A 19,598-nucleotide genomic window follows, 5' to 3' on the forward strand; every position below is an offset into this window, starting at 1 on the left:
GTTTCATTGTACTGCTCTCTAACACGGCTGTTTACTACAGATTTGTGTCTAAAATCTATCATCATCATCATCATCATCTTCTATTATTCATTATGTTAGAGGCTACTTAGAAATAGTAAATATGACACATGATAGGTTACATTAACAGTTCATTAGAAGACAACCACTTCTTCCTGTGAAAGTCTCTAACAATACATTTACAAAATGCAATATTTCGCCACATTAACTATTCAGGACATTTAAAGCGTCACAAATAAATAAATGCTAGCCTCTCATGGGATTCGAACTCCTCCCAATGTCAGCAGAAATCCAACTGTCTGGGGCATAGCCTACTCTTGTGCGCCAGTCTACCCACTCTGACTCATAATCATAAACAAATCATAGACTATAAAACCAGCCATTAAAACGCACATGGTCACTAGATTAACTTGAGACCTCAGTCACCACACTGATTTCTAACAGCCCTAAAATCTCTCTCAGTCTGTACAACATGGCACCCTCAAGGAGAAACACCCCCATACCATTTACACAAAGAGCAAAGAAAGAGGCATAGTATATCAGCCAACCACATGATTTAAAAGTCTTGTAAAGTTTTTGTATTTGTCACATCTCATACACGGTACACAAGAGTGAAATTTGTGGCTTTATCGTCTCTTCTAGTGTAACAAATAGTCCCAAACGGGCACAAACTGGCAAATTGTCTGATTGCTCCTGATCACCTCAGGACAGTTAAGTATAGGCCTTGCCGAGCCTTGAGGCCCATAGGGCAGGAGCCTATCTCCTGTTTCCTTAGCGTGCTTGACGTACAAGCATGGATGGCTTACAGTGAAAATGGGCCCTGTGCACAAAATCCCCACGGGCCCCCACCAAATATTAAAGAAATATGAGGTTTTGCCAAATTCTTGCGTTTAAACCAAGTCTGTTTTGCTTAAATGTTAGCGTCACATGGCTTCAATAGAAGATTTCCTCCTACAACTGGGAGGCTTTCAAAATAAGTGTTTTATTTTACGCAATCAGAAATGTGTAATGTGATTTGAAATCTCTGTCGAAGTCAACATGGGAATCATGTTCTCAAGTAGATGACTGACTAATCGAAAAGCAGAGTTTCAGGTGGGTGCAATACGTTAGTCCGACAGCGCATTCCTCCGACAGCGCAGTGCTCCGACATTAAACAGTAAACCCGAACCAAACCCGCACCCTAACCCTAACCGCACGCGGATGCCACATAGTCGGAGAAAAGGTCTGTCGGATTAACGCATGCCTCCCGTTTCAGGTGGCAGTGCCAGGGCCCCCTTGGCTCCAGAGCCCCTGTGCACGTGCACAAGCTATAATCGGTCCCTGCGTACAAGGCACATTCTTGGCTTTATCGTCTCTTCTAGTGTAACAACAACTAGTCACAAAAGGGCACAAAGTGGCAAATTGTATGATTTCAGATTGCTCCTGATCCCCTCAGGACAGTTAAGTAGGCCTTGACGAGCCCTATAGGGCAGGAGCTCATCTCCTGTTTCCTTAGCGTGATCTGACTCTAATATGCCACAGGGATTTACCCCAATCCAACCCTTGTTGCTGAGTAAGGGAGGCCAGGGTACCTTTCTAAAAGTCTTTGGTAGGATCCGACCGGGGATCAAACAGCAACTTCAAAGTCTCAGGGTGGACACTCTACTAACCACAAGGCCACTGAGCTCAGGACAGTAATAATAGTAATACATTGCACTCTGGTCCTGTGTATGGGTTTGTAACCTTTCCTGTGCATGCTGATGGAGCAGGTGACATTGGTTGGCAGTGTAGAAATGCACCATAATTGACTTTGGTAGGTTGAACTGAATTTAGGCATTTAGCAGACTCTTATCCAGAGTGACTTACAATAAGCAAGGTAAACATGCATCAAATGCAGAAAGATAAGCATCTGTCTAAATAGCATGCCATCTAAATTGCAATTTAACCTTTGCAGAAGTCTGCATCCAGACTAGGTCAAGAGCAGCAAGAAAGGTCATCTTTTTGGGGGCAAAAAAAACAACTATGCTGAGTATGCTCATACAGGATTCCAAAACAAAGTCATAATAATAATAATAATAATAATACATTTTATTTATAACGCACTTTACATTCTCACGAATCTCAGAGTGCTACAGATTAAAAGCAGAGCATAAAAGCAGCATAGGCAACAAAACAATTACAATAGACCCAACCAGGCTAAACTAAAAGGGCCAACATTTAGAATTTAAAACTCATACGAAAAACAATCAAAGTCCATGAAAAATTAGAAAAATGCTTTTTTTAAAAGGTAGGTTTTCAGTCCATTTTTAAAAGCATCAGTGGACTGTGGCGCTCTCAGGTGGTCTGGGAGGGCATTCCACAGACATGGGGCTGTGTGACAGAAGGCCCAGTCGCCCATGGTGCAAAGAGTTCCCAGCTGGCCTAGCAGTCCAGGCGCAGACCATTGGTCTAATGCAGCCTGACCGCACGTTGCGGATTCCAACCCGACGACCTTTGCTGCATGTCTTTCCTGTCCATCTTCACTGTAACAATGAAGTGTAAAAAATGCCTCTTCGATGAAAAAAAAAGAAAATGTGATGATGATCCATCTTGGCATCGCACCTGGCATGACACCTATGTGGAGATCCATGTGCATTGTGATTCCACTGGGTTATGTGCAGGCTGGGCACAAGTAGTCCTCACTGGTGTTAGGCCTGCCTACACACACCCAGTGGAACCACAATGCACATGATGAGCATTCAATCTGAAAGAAGATGGATACAATGTTATTAATTTATTTAGTTAGTTAGTTAGTTAGTTACAGAAAGAATGAATGTGAATCCATGTAAAAAAAACTGTAAAGGTTTCGTACCCAATCATCCACGGATGTAGTCCATGGGCCAGACGAGAAGTCAGGGACACGTAAGGTGGCAAAATCTCTTTGGCACCATTTTGTTTGTAGGGTCCATATAAGTACTTTGAAACATGATAACCTTTTCAAATGAGTAGCTTTAATACTTTTTTAGGACATTCATGTTTTTGCCATTATCTCCCCACATTATCTGCACAGTAGTTCTGTATCTGGCCAATAGAACCGTTCGCAATTTGGTGTTAGGAGAATTTCTCACTTGAACTGAGTCAATGGGTACCTAGACATGAAAAATCACAGAGGTTCTCATCCGCCATAGTGCCACGAATGGCGCAATGGCCAAATCAAAAATGGCCGCCATAGCCTAAGATGAAAATCCAACTTTTTTGTTTCTGAGTGTATATACACATGCAATACCTCCATGTTGACTAATTGTGGGGTGGGGAATTCATTTCTGTTATGACCACTTTGGGTGATGTTGACCTTGAAAGGTCATGGTCAAGGTCATCTTGCTATTTCGAAGACCTTGGCCATAACTTGGCCATTGTTAGGACTAAAAACAGGTGTAATAAGACTAATTAAACTAATTCTGGCATTTATAATTCCTTTCTGATATTGTTTTGACCATTAAGGAGCATCTTGTCATTGAAATATGTAAGTCAATGCCATTTTTCAATAACTCAATTACTCAATAACTTTCATTGTATTTTTTTTTCCAATAATGATTTGTATTATTTCTAACAAAAGACATACAAAGACATACAAATAAAATCGTAACTCAAAATCAAATAACAATTCCTCTCAAAGTGCACCATATGTGTGCATGCTGGTTAGTGTGATGGACTTTTACAGGATGGATTTTAAATGTTTCCATGGCAGAATATGATGCATGGAACTCCAGCAGCACGGCACCCACATCGGCGAGTGTCACACTTGCCTGAATACTTGCATGCTGTGAGCAGACTTGGTGGTAAGGCCTTCAGACACTTAGATGGCAGGAGTGTACCAAAGTGCTCCTCCCATCCATGTTCCATTGGTGCTAGTCTTGCCTGAGGTTCCTTGGCTGTCGCAACAGGTCGCAAGCCCTATGCACCAGAAAGACACCTTGGATGTGGCCTCTGATCACACTACTTGTGGGAGGGAGAGCATCCATTCCAGCACTGGCACAGGTATAGTTTTCTACCCTGAGGTCATCAAATGTCTTGCTGTTGTACTTGAACTGGACCCTGCCCAGACACGCACCAAGTACTTCTCTGTCAACGCGGTGTCTTGTTCGGTCAAGGTGTCTGCCTCTCCAAAGATTGTCAGATATTGCACTGGGTCAAAAGCCATATCTGCATGTTTGGTCCCCACCTTACTCATGCAGTCATCTCCAGTCAGGATGTGTGCCTTGATCACTGTCTTGGCTAGTGGTGCTCCAAGATGAGAGACTGCTTGATGCAGTGGGAGGATGCGCCGCTTCTCACCAGTGCCATACTGCTGCCAGATCTCCTTCATCCTCAGTGCTTGGAAGTAAGTATATGGGGTGTAGTATAGCAGTAATGTGAAGGTGTGTGTGTCATTGGAGACTATGACAACTCTCTTGCACTGTTTCACATGAACAGCCCACTCCACATGCACCACCATGGGGCGGCAGTGGCTCAGGGGTAGAGTGGCCGGGTAGAGTGAAATGGAAACCGCAAGGTTCCTAGTTCGATCCCGGGCTCCCCCAGACATTGAACCCCTAATTTCTCTGAGCAGTTTGGTGCCTTGCATGGTTTCCTCCGCCATCGGTGGGTGAACTTATGGCCTGCAAGTGTGTACGGACCTGCACGTTTCCAGACTGTTCCTGCCTTGCCAACAAATTAAAGTGCACAGAAATGTGCAAGCTACAAACCTGCAGCAATCAGAAGGAAGAGGAGGAAGATGAAGTGGAACTGATTGATTATGATGATGATAATGATGACGATGACGAATACTGAAGAATTGATATTGGTATGACAGTTATGATGATGGTGATGATGATCATTGATTAAAGTACCTCTCAAGCCTACTCCATAAACCGACTCTGTCACGGACCCTGTGGTCCACAGACTTGGACCTCCTCTCTGTCCCTAAGGCAAACAAGTGAACCATGTTCTGAACCTTGTTCTGAAGGCTCTGTAGGGGACAGAGCCTTCAGTGTGGCAGCCCCCACCCTGTGGAACTCTCTCCCAATAGGGATTGGTCATGCTCCTGCTCCATGCTCATGCAACACTGGACTCTTAAGGCTGTGTGTCTATTCTCTCAGGCTTATGGCATATAGTTGTTTGTTGTTTTGTTAGTTTGGCTGTTGGTTGTTCATTGTTTTTGAAAGGCGCCATATACATTCAAGCTACTATTATTATTATTATTTTATTATTAATATTAAAGTGAATGAAAGAGAGAAAATTATTCCCCCCCCCCTCTGTATCACATGTTCTGTTCAAAAAAAGTGGCACGCTTTCTTCATTATTTGAATATATGGTTGGTGTCTTTGAAGACTGATAACTGTGACTAATCTACCACTTGGGAAAGGCTATCATGATCAAATATCATCTAGGGATATAGACCTATTCAAAATACAAAACTAGATTTTGCAAATGTTGCACTTGAGTGACCCCGATTAGTGAAAATGCTGTTCACATCGTATCACAACGTGAAGTGTTGTGAGCTTGTAGACATGCCATTTGCTGAATGTTTGCCCCAGAATAGGCATGCTAGGGTTCATGTGGTTAAATAAGTGAATGTAAGAGATTGAATAATGTTTTTTTCCCTCTGTATGACATGTTCTATTCAAAAAAGGTTAGGCGATTTTTTCATTCTTTGGATCTATGGTTGGTGTCATTGAAGGCTGATAACTAGGACTAAGCTACTACTTGGGAAGGGTTATCATGTTGAAATATTATCTAGGGATATAGACCTTTTCAAAATACCAAACTAGAATTTGCCACCTTGAGTGTCCCTGATTAGTGAAAATTCTGACCTGGGCCCATGGACTACATGCGGACCTTCCTGTCCCAGCGCTCACCTCCCCACAGGAGCGACAGAGATGTGTCTGGTCATCTATGAAAACATATTTTTGAGTTCAGTGAAGTCCAATTTTTTGGTCTGGGTGAGGCTGATAAACATTTGATTGAAGCCTACCAGAATCCTCCAAAAGCTGTCGTCCAATATTTTGCCGTACCAGGTCAATGTTGCCTAGCAGGCCCTGCTCCACCCCAGCAGTGGCTAACACCAGCATCTCTGCGATCTTAAAATACAGGTTAGTGTTAACAGTGTTCTTATAGAATGTATTAAATTGTTACTAGGATAGATATTCTAGGCTATATAATCTCACTTTGCACACAGACACCCCACATGACGTTGTATCCGTTTGGTGGGGATGAGGGACAGTCTCACAGGTCCAGTGAGAGATTGTGCCCCTCATCCTCCGCATATAAGCTCTGAAGAAAAAACGAAACCGTTGGTTACTTGTGTATCAGAAGCCATTGAACATACTTGCAATGAAGCACAATAAATCTATGATTTACTTGCCTTGTACTATTTCGACAATCGTCGACTTGTTTTGGGGTGTCAGTAAGTGCGTCCACAAACACACACTTGTGGTCATGTGGATACATAACCTTCGGCAGATAGAATACTTTAATACTTCAAAAGCTTAGTTGTAAATATAGTTGCATATTTGCATTGATTAAAGTTAACTTATTACTAGTGTGTAGTGGCCTTTTTTACACACTGCCCCCATAATGATGTCCCATTCCAGGACATCAATCTGCAAGTGAAGTGATAATTTAATTTGTTAACATGGTGCGACTGTAACCAACACTTTTAAAAGTAACTATTATCCTTACTTTTTTAACCGCCCTCGTCGAACCGTCCCAAATACGGTTGACCTCCTCCACTGCCAAAACGGCCACCCTCCTTGTGGCCTTTTGGGCAACCCACACCAGGTACGCATTGACTATGTACACACAAAAAAAATACAATTAAAAATCACTTTAATATCAATGAGAACACTTGCTCACAAAACAAGACTTACTTCACTGGTCAATGTCTACCCTGGTGCCAGGCTCTGGAGGTCAAGGGTGAGGAGCTTAAATGGGCCAAATTTGGCCCATTTCGCCCTTCCCTCCTCTGGCAGGTGGGGAGCCAGTGGAGGGGCCCGAGGATGGTGGTGGGTGGTGGAGGGCAGGAGGAGGCCCGGAGCGGCTGAATGATGGCTGTGCAGGGCGGCCAAGAAGAGGGCTGGAGGGACTGGGTGACAGTTGGGGAGGGTGGAGAAGAGCAGGAGGATGAGATAAAGGGGAAAGTGGTGGAGGGGGGCGAGCCAAAGGAAAGGTTCCAGCTAGCTTTAAAAGCTTCGCTGGAATCCTCTCCTCTGGCTCGATGTAGCGTTTCAGCTGGTCCAAATTAGCAATGAGCTTCTCATTTTGGTCCCCAACCAAGTACACCACTTTCCCCTTTATCTCGGTGATGGTATAGGGGCCAAGCATCTGCTCTTCTCTGATGTTTTTTTTTAACACCACATCCCCAACTGTCAACTTGTCATCCCAGCCCTGCTCCAGCTTCCTCTTCCTGACCCTGTCTTGTTGTTGGAGGACATGCCCTGCACAGCCTCATATACTGGTGTCTGCTTTTTCAGCCCCTCACAGACCTCCTCCGACCCACAATAGGCCTCCATATCTTCTGGTGTCACCTAAGGTACAAAAACACCGGGTGGGGTTATTGACAGTAGTGGTTTTCAATTTCATGTATTCATGTCAAGGACCCCCAAATCAATATGCATTTGGCATACATTTTGGGAAATAGCAGATCTACAAGCTCACATTGTGTCGCTCTGCATTGTGAGACTGTAGATTGGCTATTTTCAAATTGCCAATGTGTAGTAATGTATAGTAATATATCAAGGATCCACTTACGGCATAATCCACATGGATTTCTGAGGGGTATCTGGCCTCTCTCCCATAGAGGAGGTAGAACGGTGTTTACTGTGTTGTCAGATGTTTCTTGGTCCTTAGTGCGAACAAGGCAGCTGGAAGGTACCTGTCCCACTGGTTGGGGTGGTCTTGGCAGAGGGCTTTCAGCGACCTGAAAATGTTCACATTACATAACATTATAGCAGACATTCAGATGCATTTAATGTAGTCTACAGCATTCATGTTGTGTACTGTAGGTGTATCTGCCAATTTGGCAGTATGCAACTTACTTCTGGATGGTCCCGTTCATTTTTTCTACCAGGCCGTTCGTCTGTGGGTGGTAGGGAGATGAAAAGCTCCTTTTGATGTTGAGCTCTTCACAGAGCCGAGAATTCACCTATAAATTCCATTAATAATAAATTTGGAACACAACTTGACACAAATCTCAAAGTGCTACATTGCATAAAAGTCGCCTCACAGCTAGAAGGTCCTGGGTTCGATTCCCACAGGGGACGCTGTGGGCGCTGGGGGCGTGTTCTCTCCTCCGCGTCATCAGCGCCCATACCCTAGGTGGGGTTGGCGAAAGGGCCTTTCTTGTGTGGAGTTTGCATGTTCTCCCCGTGTCTCCTAGGGTAGGTACCCTCACAAAAACATGCAGTAATCCTGGTCACTATACTGCCTCCCCCTGGCCAGCCGGGGCGCCTGATGGAGGGGAAGGAAACAGGTTGGAATAATGTGTTCCTTCCACGCGCTACGTCCAACCGGGGAAACTCTCCCCTGTCAGGTGACAAGAAGGTCAGTTGGCTCTCATGCATTGAAGGAGGCATGAGCTCGGCCCTGGCCTCCCTAGGTTGGCAGAGGGAAGGTAGTGCCCAGGATTACATAGACAATTGGCACTGGGTGTTAAAAATAGGGTTACAAAATCGTGGGATAAAAATGTAAGAAAAAAAAAAAAAAAAAGAAGTTGCAGAGATTTCTCAAAGGTACCCACAAGAGCAGTAGTAGCGAGCGGGAAAGCTGCATTAATGCGCTCGGATCGGCGATGCCGTTTAACATTTTTAATAATTTAGTAAAACTTAAGCTCCTCTCTCACACTCTGCTCCACTGCCCATGTCCCGCCTCCCCGCGGTGACTGACAAGCTGCCTTTTTTTTTAAACATATGGGCCCCCTGGGGGTCCGCGGACCCCCTCGTGGAACCCCTGGGAGTCTTGGGAGCCGCGTGAAACATTGCGGACCCCTTCAGACCTCATATAGATCCACCGTCTTGCTCCCTGTGGCTTTTGTTTTTTCATGAACCTGCTTGCTTGTTTCTGGCGCTTGTTTTTCTCCAACCTGGCATCCTGACTGACTGGCGAGTCACTTTGGGTGACTGTTAGAGGCGCGTAGATGCTGCCGCAGGTAACTAATAATGTATTGTTTGGGATGTGCATGCCACGAAAATGAAGGACATACTAGAAACAAATTTCCTACGAAAATGTAAGTGTGCCTGCGTTGGCTGAGGGGCTTTGCCTCTATGAAATTATTTTACTCAAAGTATTTATCTTTAAATATTTTTTGCTCATTTTATATACTTGTTTTCATTTTTACTAATTTTAACAACTTTTAATACACACAATGAAGTATCTTGACTTATGAGTATATGTTTAGTACGAACCAGTTTGTGTGAGCTCTGTAAAAGATCTTCCTATTTTTTCGTATGTATGTTTGTATATTCATATTGATGCTGCAGTATGTTTGTTGTCCGTTGGTGACAGTTCATGGAGACAGAAACAATCGTATAAGGTTAGCCCTTTTTAGATGGCATATTTATTCAATATAAAACATACAGCAATGTTATTTTCAGAATGCAATATAAATGTCAAATATAGCTGCAAGCAGCGATAATACGGGGCCAGTGAATAGAGAGAGAGAGAGACATGGAAACGGAATAGATTGAAGAGAGAGAGAGTGACATGGAAACAATAGATTGATGAGAGAGAGAGATGGAAACATAATGGTTTGATTGGACATCTCAACCTACTGCCATTAACAGGATTCGAACTCTCAACCTTCAGACTAATAGGCTGCAACACTACCTATAGTGCTACAGCTTTGTCCAGGCTGATATTGTCTGTTGAAGATCATAAACTCTTGCCTTCTTTCATGAACCAAGCCCCTGTTTCACTAACACTAAGATCACTCGTTCACAAACCATTTACCAATGAAGAAATTGTACATCTCCTCAGAACCAAAACTAGTGAAAGTAGCCGATCTACAAGCTCACAAACCATGAAAAGTTGTGAGATTGCAGAGCAGCTATTTTCAGAAAGAAGTATGTCATACGTTGAAAAAACGTACTCTCAAATAAGCATTTCAGGTTATCTTTACCATTTGCACATGTATTCATTGATACAGTCATGTTGTTTGCAATTCAACTTAAATTAAGTCTGCATCAAGTGAGGCTTGAACTGGCGACCTTGAGATTGTGAGGCATTCATTTAAGGGAGACGCCATTGGCCCAACAGACAAGTAACTGTGAAAAAGGAGATCACACAGATGATACAGTTTCACGCAAATAGCTGAAAAATCCTGGGTTTAAGTGTTTTTCAAACTGCTCAAAATTGCGGACAATCTAAGGGCGGAGCTTACTGGTCAAAGCGATAGATGTGTTCCTCATGAGTCAAGGCACAAGTGTAAGCAAGTTTCACGACTTTCGGCCAAGCGAGGCATGACTTTTGCCTGTTTAAAGTTTGCATTTTCAAAAAATTGCTATAGCGCCCCCCTTTGGCCAATTGGAGTGAGATTGGTTTCAGTGATATTTGGAATGACTCTCTACATTACTGCAACGTTTCAAAGAAATGTGAGTCTTGCATGTATGTGTTAGGGGCAGATGAATAATTTTCATAAAACTGCAATAGTTAAAATCTATTTCCTCCTGGGATTTTTGAGTAATCTGCACAAAACATTTTACACATGAACTTAGGACCTTTGCCGACAAAACAAAAGCGGCGGATTTTCCATAAGTGAAAAAATGCAGAAGTTATCAGCCAATGGCTGTTTTTCATATAATTCAAAATGGTGGGCGATCTAAAGGTCAGAGGTCAAAAGTCAGACCACGAAAGTTGTCGGGCATGAAGAGACGCATGTGTGTATCGAAGTTTCATGGTTGTAGGTCAAACAGGGCATGAGTTGTACCTGTTCAAAGTTGGCACTTTCAATTGAGTGCTATAGCGCCACCCTTTGACGAATGAGTGTGAGAATTATTTCTTGATAGTTTTTCATGAGCATCTACCATATGGCCGAGTTTCGTAAAAAGCGTATGCACGGTTAAGCCAGAACTGGCAAAAACAAGTATTTTTCAAACTGCTCAAAATTGCGGAAAATCTAAGGGCGGAGCTTAATGGTCAAATCGATACGTGTGTTCCTCATGAGTCAAGGCACATGTGTAAGCAAGTTTCACGACTTTCGGCCAAACGAGGCATGACTTATGCCTGTTTAAAGTCTGCCTTTTCAAAAAATTGCTATAGCGCCCCCTTTTGGCCAATTGGAGTAAGATTGGTTTCAGTGATATTTGGAATGACCCTGTACATTTCTGCAAAGTTTCAAAGAAATGTGAGTCTGCATGTATGTTTTAGGCACAGATGAATAATTTTCATAAAACTGTAATAGTTCAAATCTATCTCCTCCTGGGATTTTTGAGCAATCTGCACGAAACGTTTAACACTTGAACTTTGGACCTCTGCCTACAAAAATTTCCAACGGATTTTCCATAAGTGAAAAAATGCAGAAGTTAGGAGCCAATAACTGTTTTTCATATAATTCAAAATGGTGGGAGATCTAAAGGTCAGAGGTCAAAAGTCAGAGTGTGAAAGTTGTTCAGCATGAGGAGACGCATATGTGTATCCAAGTTTCATGGCTCTAGGTCAAACAGGGCATGAGTTGTACCTGTTCAAAGTTGCCATTTTCAATTGAGTGCTATAGCGCCACCTTTGGACGAAAGATTGTGAGAATTATTTCTTGATCGTTTTTCATGACCATCTACCATATGGCCGAGTTTCGTAAAAAGCGACTCCACGGTTCAGCCAGAACTGCGAAAAGTGGCAGAAGTGACAGAATACTGCCAACAAAACAGGTCCAGAGCTGAGCTCTGGCCCCGTAATGAAAAGTACAAGCTTGTTGTCGGATCAGGTTCAGTTCCACAGCAGTGAGCGCGCTCAGCCACCAGGTCAGGTCAGAGTAGGTAGAAAGAATTCTAGTCCCCCAACGACGTGCAAGCTCGTTCATTCTTTGCAGAATCGAGGGGTTTCACCATACTGTCTGGTTTCACAATACTGTCTGGTTTTGGAACTTTGTGAGAACGTAACTAGACATATGAAAGTTTTGATACAATTTATTATATTTATTGTAGCTTAGCATGGTTTTAATCAATTCAGCATGCTGCCATCTTGTGGCCTAAAGTGTTATTGCACGAATCATAAGTAAAGCTGGATCTGTTAACCTATAGCAGGCCAGGCCAACAGATCAGAACATAACACATCACATTAATATCCAAGATCCTTTCCACATTTCTGTTTATGCTGTTCAAAGAAAAAAAAAATCTCAGTGGTGAAGAGAGAAGGTATCAAACAATCTCATATATAATAATAATAATAATAATAATAATAATAATAATAATAATAATAATAAGGGTAATAATAATAATAATAATATTAATATAAAGAACAATCGCACCAATATACAGACAGTACTTAGAAACTTAAAATGAGCTGAAAATGCAACTCCATATTTCACTGTATATTGTTACTTAAAGGCCTGGCTTGGTTTAAAGCCCACTCACCACGACAAGGTGCAGGCCAGGTCTATTTCACGAAACCTGGATTAGGGATAAACCGGGTTTAAACCGGGTTTAATCGGCTATCCTGGCTTAAATTATCCAGGAATCGGTTTCACGAAAGCTGAGTTAGCTCGGCAGATTAATTTAGCCAGTACACCTGGATATGTTTATCCATGATCCAGTTTCACGAAAGAAAATTGAAGCAATCCTGCCTTAGTTACCATGGCAATTTAGGCTGGACGAGTGGGAACACATGACAAGACAAACTCTGACGAGACAACGTATCGACAACATATCACATGTAACAAGCAAGTCAGTTGTGTAATGGGTGACCACCTGTCCCGCATCTTGCACGCCAGTCCTGAAATTGGACCATCTGTCCCACGTCCTGCACAAACGGAACAATGTCCCCCGCAATCAAGGATATGAAAATAATAATAATATTTTTTGGCGGCTAGAGAGAGGAGTTACAGTAAAAGCATCTGCTATTATATTTATTTTGAAATTTCCCGTTTCTCAATTTCATCAAATCTCAGCGTATTATTAGCGTTCATGTGTCAAACAATGGGAGATAACATTGCCAGGTTTCGCGCGAGAAACAAGCAGCAAGGTCTATGAAAACAACACCAAACGAAGCGAGCCCTACAAGCAACAAGGTCTATGAAAAGAAGGCCAATCGAAGCGCCTTCACACATATACATTGCTCTTGGAAAACAGACGATCTACAAGCTCACAACGCGTCCCCACACCCACCTGCACTTTCACAAACAACGCCAAAACACACTACTACCAATATTGCCCCTAAACCGCTTACAATAAGTGAACATGGCAACACCGAGCGACATCCCATTCACTGTGTTCCGTTCACCGCACCAAACCAACAGCACAACAGAACAACTTCAGAGACACGACGACATCATTTATGCGCGTTTACACAGAAAATATTCTTACGGATCTCTTACGGAGGCATGACGGGACGTGCGGGGGGAACCGCGCGACAGGACCTGCAATAATCCCATGTTTGCAACTACTTGCACCTGCGCCCTTCACCAGGTATGGTCTAGTTTGTTTTAATTCACTGGCTTGTTTACAAGTTGAATTTGGGGTAAGAAAATAATCACAAGTGCAGAAACATAATGAGCGGGTACAAGACCTATCTGTGCAACAGCTGCAAAGTGTGCATATTTAAGCAAGTATTTCAAAACAGTGAAAGCTACCGAGGAAAAAGAAACGAAAAGTGATTAGACCCCCACGACTCAAACTAGCGACCACGGGAGTTATCATCTAATCCAAAGAGTTGTTGTGAATAATTATAAACTAACAACCTCTTGTAGCTTCCAAGTTGGGGGGAGTTTGACCGAAACCGAAGGTATTGAAGAGGAGGACATTGTGATAATGTCAGGAGCAATGGACCAGGCAACACTCCGACCAGGTAGGGTCCAAGTGTTTCCGAATGGACTGCAGTGTGCACATAACCCTACCATCAGATCCAAAGTAGACTAGGTATTTTTGTGACCAAAAGAACCATGTATTATGCAAGTACATAATGTGAAAGTTGACCAAAGTTTTTCAGCCGCATTATATGTGTTATTAGTGTCTATATGCTCTCTAAAACAAAGGGTTTATAGTGAGAACTTACTTCAAGCTGCTTTATAAATAAAGCATTTTGAAACTGAAAGATGATGGCCAATGTTATTAATTCAAAAACTAAATAAGGGTTTCACCTGTCCCTCAAAGGGCCTGTTTTGAGGTGGTCACCCTAGCTGTGTGTGTGTGTGTGTGTGTGTGTGTGTGTGTGTGTGTGTGTGTGTGTGTGTATGTGTGTGTGTGTGTGTGTGTGTGTGTGTGTGTGGGGGGGGGGGGGGGGGGGGGGGGGGGCACAGGACAACTGTTGACGAAAACACATGAAACATATAACAAATTGGGATTTTTATTTCCTCTTTTCTTTTATCATTATTGGGATCTTTTTTCCCCCTATATTTAAAAAAAATATATATTGGGATTTATTTTCCTCTTTTATTTATTATTATTGGGATTTTTTTTCGTTTTTTTTTTTTTTTCCCCCTATATATTTTTTTAATATTGGAATTTTCTTTCCTCTTTTATTTATTATTATTGGGAGAGCCGGCTGCAGGGGGACTGGCTGCAGAGTGTCTGGCTGACTGGCCAGCTGGAGAGTTGCTGGCTGGGTGGCAGACCGGAGAGCCGGCTGCAGGGGGACTGGCTGCAGAGTGTCTGTCTGTCTGTCTGTCTGGCTGACTGGCCAGCTGGTCAGAACTAAGGGTGCACACAGCACATCGGCATGTCTGAATTCGTGGTGGGCTTTCATGTCCAGAATGTGCGACATCAGTCCTTGTGTGTTGTGATGGACGATGGTCAACGTCGGACCGATGTTGTCTGCTGACTTGACAAAGTGCAACAGTGGTCTCGTCATTTGGAACGAAGCCCGATTCATGCGCTCCATTGCCATCGTGGTGTCTGGATTGGCGTAAATCTTCTTTTCGTCGAAGTCGGTGATTCTGAGCCCTTGAAGGGAGGTTGTTAGGCTCAGGGCGACATAGGCCATTCCGGGTTGAAAGATGTGCATCAGAGACACCACTGCAGAATCCATGGTCATGCCTTGGACTTTGTGGGCTGTACACCCAAAGGCCAGTTTGATGGGGAACTGCCACCAGAACACTGATTTTCTGCCGACGATTGGATCCTCAGTCCTTTCGATGTACACCAGGTCATCGGTTGGCCCTTGAATCTTCCTGCGGAAATTCTGACCTGCCGTGGGATTATCCAACTTGAGGCCCAGCAAATCCACGACCGTCGGTCCGTTTGCAGCGGAGGTAACAATGTTGGCTATTGTTCCAAAGGTTCTGTTGACGATCCCATCTTCGACATCCAGATTCTAGATGACCATGACCCGTGGTATCTCCTTTCCTGTGCTGTTGTCCTTCCAGCAATCGTGAGCCGGAATGGTGTAAATATGTGTGCCGAGCTCAGCTATAGCCGTAGCATTGTGGCCATCGACCTCCTTGTTTGTGGCAAAGATATGAAGGACATCGTACGGGCAGTCTTCCCTTTCAACGACAGCCTGTGTGAGCAGAGCCCTGTCGTCGGCAGTCAGACGATCCTTCTTTCCCTTTACTCTCAGCCTGTTCAAGAGTTGGGCAAAAACAAGATCGTCTTTCTGACGCATGATCTCAGTGAGGTCGACCATCTGAAAATCTGTCCAGACACCTGGCAGAGCCTCGTCGACATGGCAGAGCGCTTTGCCTCTACCGACGGGCAGTCTCCAACTGCGAGGACAGATATCCCACCAAATGGTTTTCTGTTGCCTTTGATTTGGCGTAATCTCAAGTCGACGTAGTTAAAGATCTCCTTAGAGACCATGGATATCTCATCGATGATCAAGATCTCCGCGTTGAACAGCACTGCTCGGATGTCATCCAGTGCATTTCCTAGTGAAACATACTTGTCCGTGATATTTCTACAAGGTAGCTTCAGCAGGTTGTGCAGGGTTTTCCCAGAGATGTTGAAAGCTGCAGTGCCGGTAAATGCTGACAGCAGCACAGTCGGCTGGACTATGTCTGCTTCGTCGCGGAAACCGGGAAGTCGGCGCATAATCTTGGTAGCCTCCTTATGTATGCACTTGATGACATGGGATTTGCCACAGCCGGCACCCCCAGAGATGAAATAAAAGAAGGGCTCGGGATCGTCGCTCCAGAGGCGTTTGTAACACCATTGACGCACAGTGCAGAAAACGGACGCTTGCGTTTCGTTGAGGCTCCGGTACATCCTCCTGACATAGTCCGGGCTCAATTGGGGAGCGTCGATCCCTGGCATCCCTCTGCTGCTGTTGGGCCGGACTTGGTATTCCGGAACCTCGTCTCGCTCTCGTGGGTCGTCGAGATCGCTGGCGTTTCGCTGGCTGATGCACTCCAAACGATCGACTTCAACCTCTGGTGCAAAAGTGTTCCACGAATGGACGACTGGTCCTAGACGTCGAATCCCTTTCCAGTGCCTGTTCCATATCTATCCCCTGCCCTTCAAATAACTCTTTGTTCTCTTCGACAATCGATTTCACAGGCCAGCCGAGGCGCCCTGTGTTGGTACGACGCACTGTAGCATTATTGTAGAACTGCTCATATGTCGGATAGGTCGCGCTTCTCAGCTGGGTCCTCTCTGTGTCCTCTCTGTCCTCTCTGTGCGGAAAGTACAGTTTGAGCATGCCGCAAGTACTTTTCCCTGTTTTTCAGCTCAGAGAATCGGGTGAAACGAATGACTGCGAATTTATCGTTGTGAGTTATTTTCTTAATGAACCCCATGTCGTTCTTCAAGGCAAATGCATTTGGATTGTCTCTTGGTACAACCCTGTATTCCGAAGCAAACTGAGCCAGACACATGCCATCGAAGTCCGTCCCGTCAGGTCTGTTCAAGTACTTGTCAGGTAATCCTGACATCCACACATCTTGTGCGTCTGGGTCCATTTGCTTCAGTCTAGCCATGGGGAGACTCATTCTTATACCATCCTCGTCGGTCTGTATGAAAATGACTTGACGTGTGCACATTTTAAGCGGGAGACTGCATACCCGGGCCACAGACTCCTGAGCGCTGACCTCTCTGTGCTGAACGTACGCGTGCATGATGTGCTTCATTTCATCCCGTTCTTTGGCGTCAGGTTCTGATTTGCGCACTTCTTCAACGACTGCCATCTCGTGTTCCGTTTTTGCCACGTACGCCATCATGTACTGGGCACAACTGAATTCATCAAGAACATATTGGATGTCCATGTTGGCGTCCCACGCTCGCAGCAGATCGGGATTGTAGTTATTTACCCAGCAGTCATCAGGATGACAATGTGGGTGAATGACAGGCACGGTGCTAAGGTCATCGACATACTCGCGGTATTCCTCCTTCGTCAGTTTGCATTTCTCCAGGAGTTCTGCCAAGTCTTTGAATGAGGCTTTGGGGTCATTGAGCATGTCTCTCAGTGGTGCCAGCTTTTCTTTAGCCTCCGTTTGTTTCCTGGTCTCTTTCCAGGCCTTTCGCCTTTTCCCTTTGCCTTTGCCTTTGCCTTGTTCTTTCTGGCCATCACCGCCTTTGCCTTTGCCTTGTTCTTTCCAGCCATCAGCAACTTTATCTTTTTGGCCATCATCGTTGTCGTCTTCGTCATCTAGAGACAGAGGTGGTGGCTCGGTGATGATGGTTTCGTCCATGGTATTTTAGGGAACCTAAATCGGCAAGCTACATTCCCTTTCTTACAGGATCTGGAGTGGTTGCGGCTGTGCACTTGAACTTCAGACACAATTTTGTGGAGCTCGGGGTCTGTGATCTGGTTAGGCATCCTGCAACAAACGTACTTGTCTATGAACTTGATAACAGCGGCGGTATCATCAGGGTCTGGCCCGTCTTCGTTCCAGACCATCATATGAATGTGCGGGGAGCCTCTTGCCTAGAATCAGAATCAGAATCAGAATCAGGTTTATTGTCAAATCACAGGTTTACAAGGTAAAAAGGTGGGTGAAATAAATGTTTGTACATCATTCCCATCGCAACGTTAATTTCCATAGAAAGAAGAGTGGGGAGAGAGAAGAAGAAGAGGGGTGGGGGGCAAGTGGGAAGGAGATCAAACAAGAGAAGAATAGAAGGCCAAACAAGTTATCTACATATTTACAAAGTACCTGAGAATTAAAAAATTACCTGGAACTCAACACGATAGAAATAGTCCACCACTTGACCGACTGAGTGGGAACCCCCCTTGAGCATTGCGACTGCCCCGTCCACTCTCTTTTCAAACATGCGCATCAGAGTGACAGGGTTGCTCCGGAGAATGGTGCATTTCGCCATCCAGTCGAGCGCTGAATAGTCCCCTTGTTCACCTTTTATGGCCTGAATGACTTCTGGCCATCTCATCTCCGCGGCACTCAACGTGATGAACCAAGTGGGCTTGCCGAGCTGTCTGCACATAGCGTAAAGATCTTTCAGTGCTTTGTCCCAGTACGCCGGAGTGCCTCTAAGGGGCTGCATGAAGCGTGTCGCCTCCTTGTTACGGATGAGTTTTGCTACCTCTTCCTTATCCTGAAGCATTTTGTTTGACAGTTCCCTTCCGTCCCTGGTATGTTTTTTGCCTTTCCGTGACTGGATGGACATGCTGCTGGTAGCCGTGACCGTTTCTGTCACAAACTGCGAGAAGAAGAGGTAGGTTTGGTCGGTGGCAAAGCGGGTGTCAACAGAGAGGAGCCTCGCGTTGAAGTACCTACTTGGGGTACATTTGACTTCTCTGACCTCGTCGAAGGTATTTTCACCGGTTGAGAACTGCACGGGAAAGGCCTCGCTTTCTAGCTTGGGGACGGTGAAAACACCCACCCTTTTCGCCGAGCTGCTGTTCATCGGTTGCGTTTTCGACGAGCTGCTGTTCATCGGTTGTGTCGGCAGCGATTTCCTCTTGCGCATCTCCTTCGTCGACCGGCTGCTCATCTTGGAGACGGTCAAACGTAGCGCTTTCATTGATGACTCAGTGCCGCCAGCACATTTGTCATGTTGACCGTGTAGAAGTGCTGATATCCCTTGTACTTGAGGTTTCGCTTCAGCTTTACATGCAGCAGCTGGTTTTCAGAGCTGGACCTCGGGAGAGCATTTACCGTGGCTTCCACTTCCGATGGTACACAGACAACTGCACCGTGCACTGCCCTTTGCCGTCCTTTAGGCAACGAAAGGATTTTAGCGAAGGGTAGGTACTTTGCGATAATCTGCCTTTCCAGCACATTCAACAAGTGCAGCTCTAGGGGAATGGGTGCTGGGTCCAGCTTATTAGCAGCTGCTATGGGTGGCATCCTTCCTTTAAACAGGTGCTGGTGACAGCTGGCGCAGATATACTCTGTTTTCCTCTCTTCTGCAACGTTACATGGGGCTGAGCATTTGAGGTCGCATACTTGGCTGTCAAGCAAGCAGTTACCAGGCGAGGGTTTAGCTGGTAATTGTCCCTGTTGCACTTTCTGACCTGATTGGAAAACAAAGCTCTGTGGCACACCG

Source organism: Gymnoscopelus microlampas, assembly GCF_963454915.1.
Source record: "Gymnoscopelus microlampas genome assembly, chromosome: 6".
Taxonomy (NCBI): Eukaryota; Metazoa; Chordata; class Actinopteri; order Myctophiformes; family Myctophidae; genus Gymnoscopelus; species Gymnoscopelus microlampas.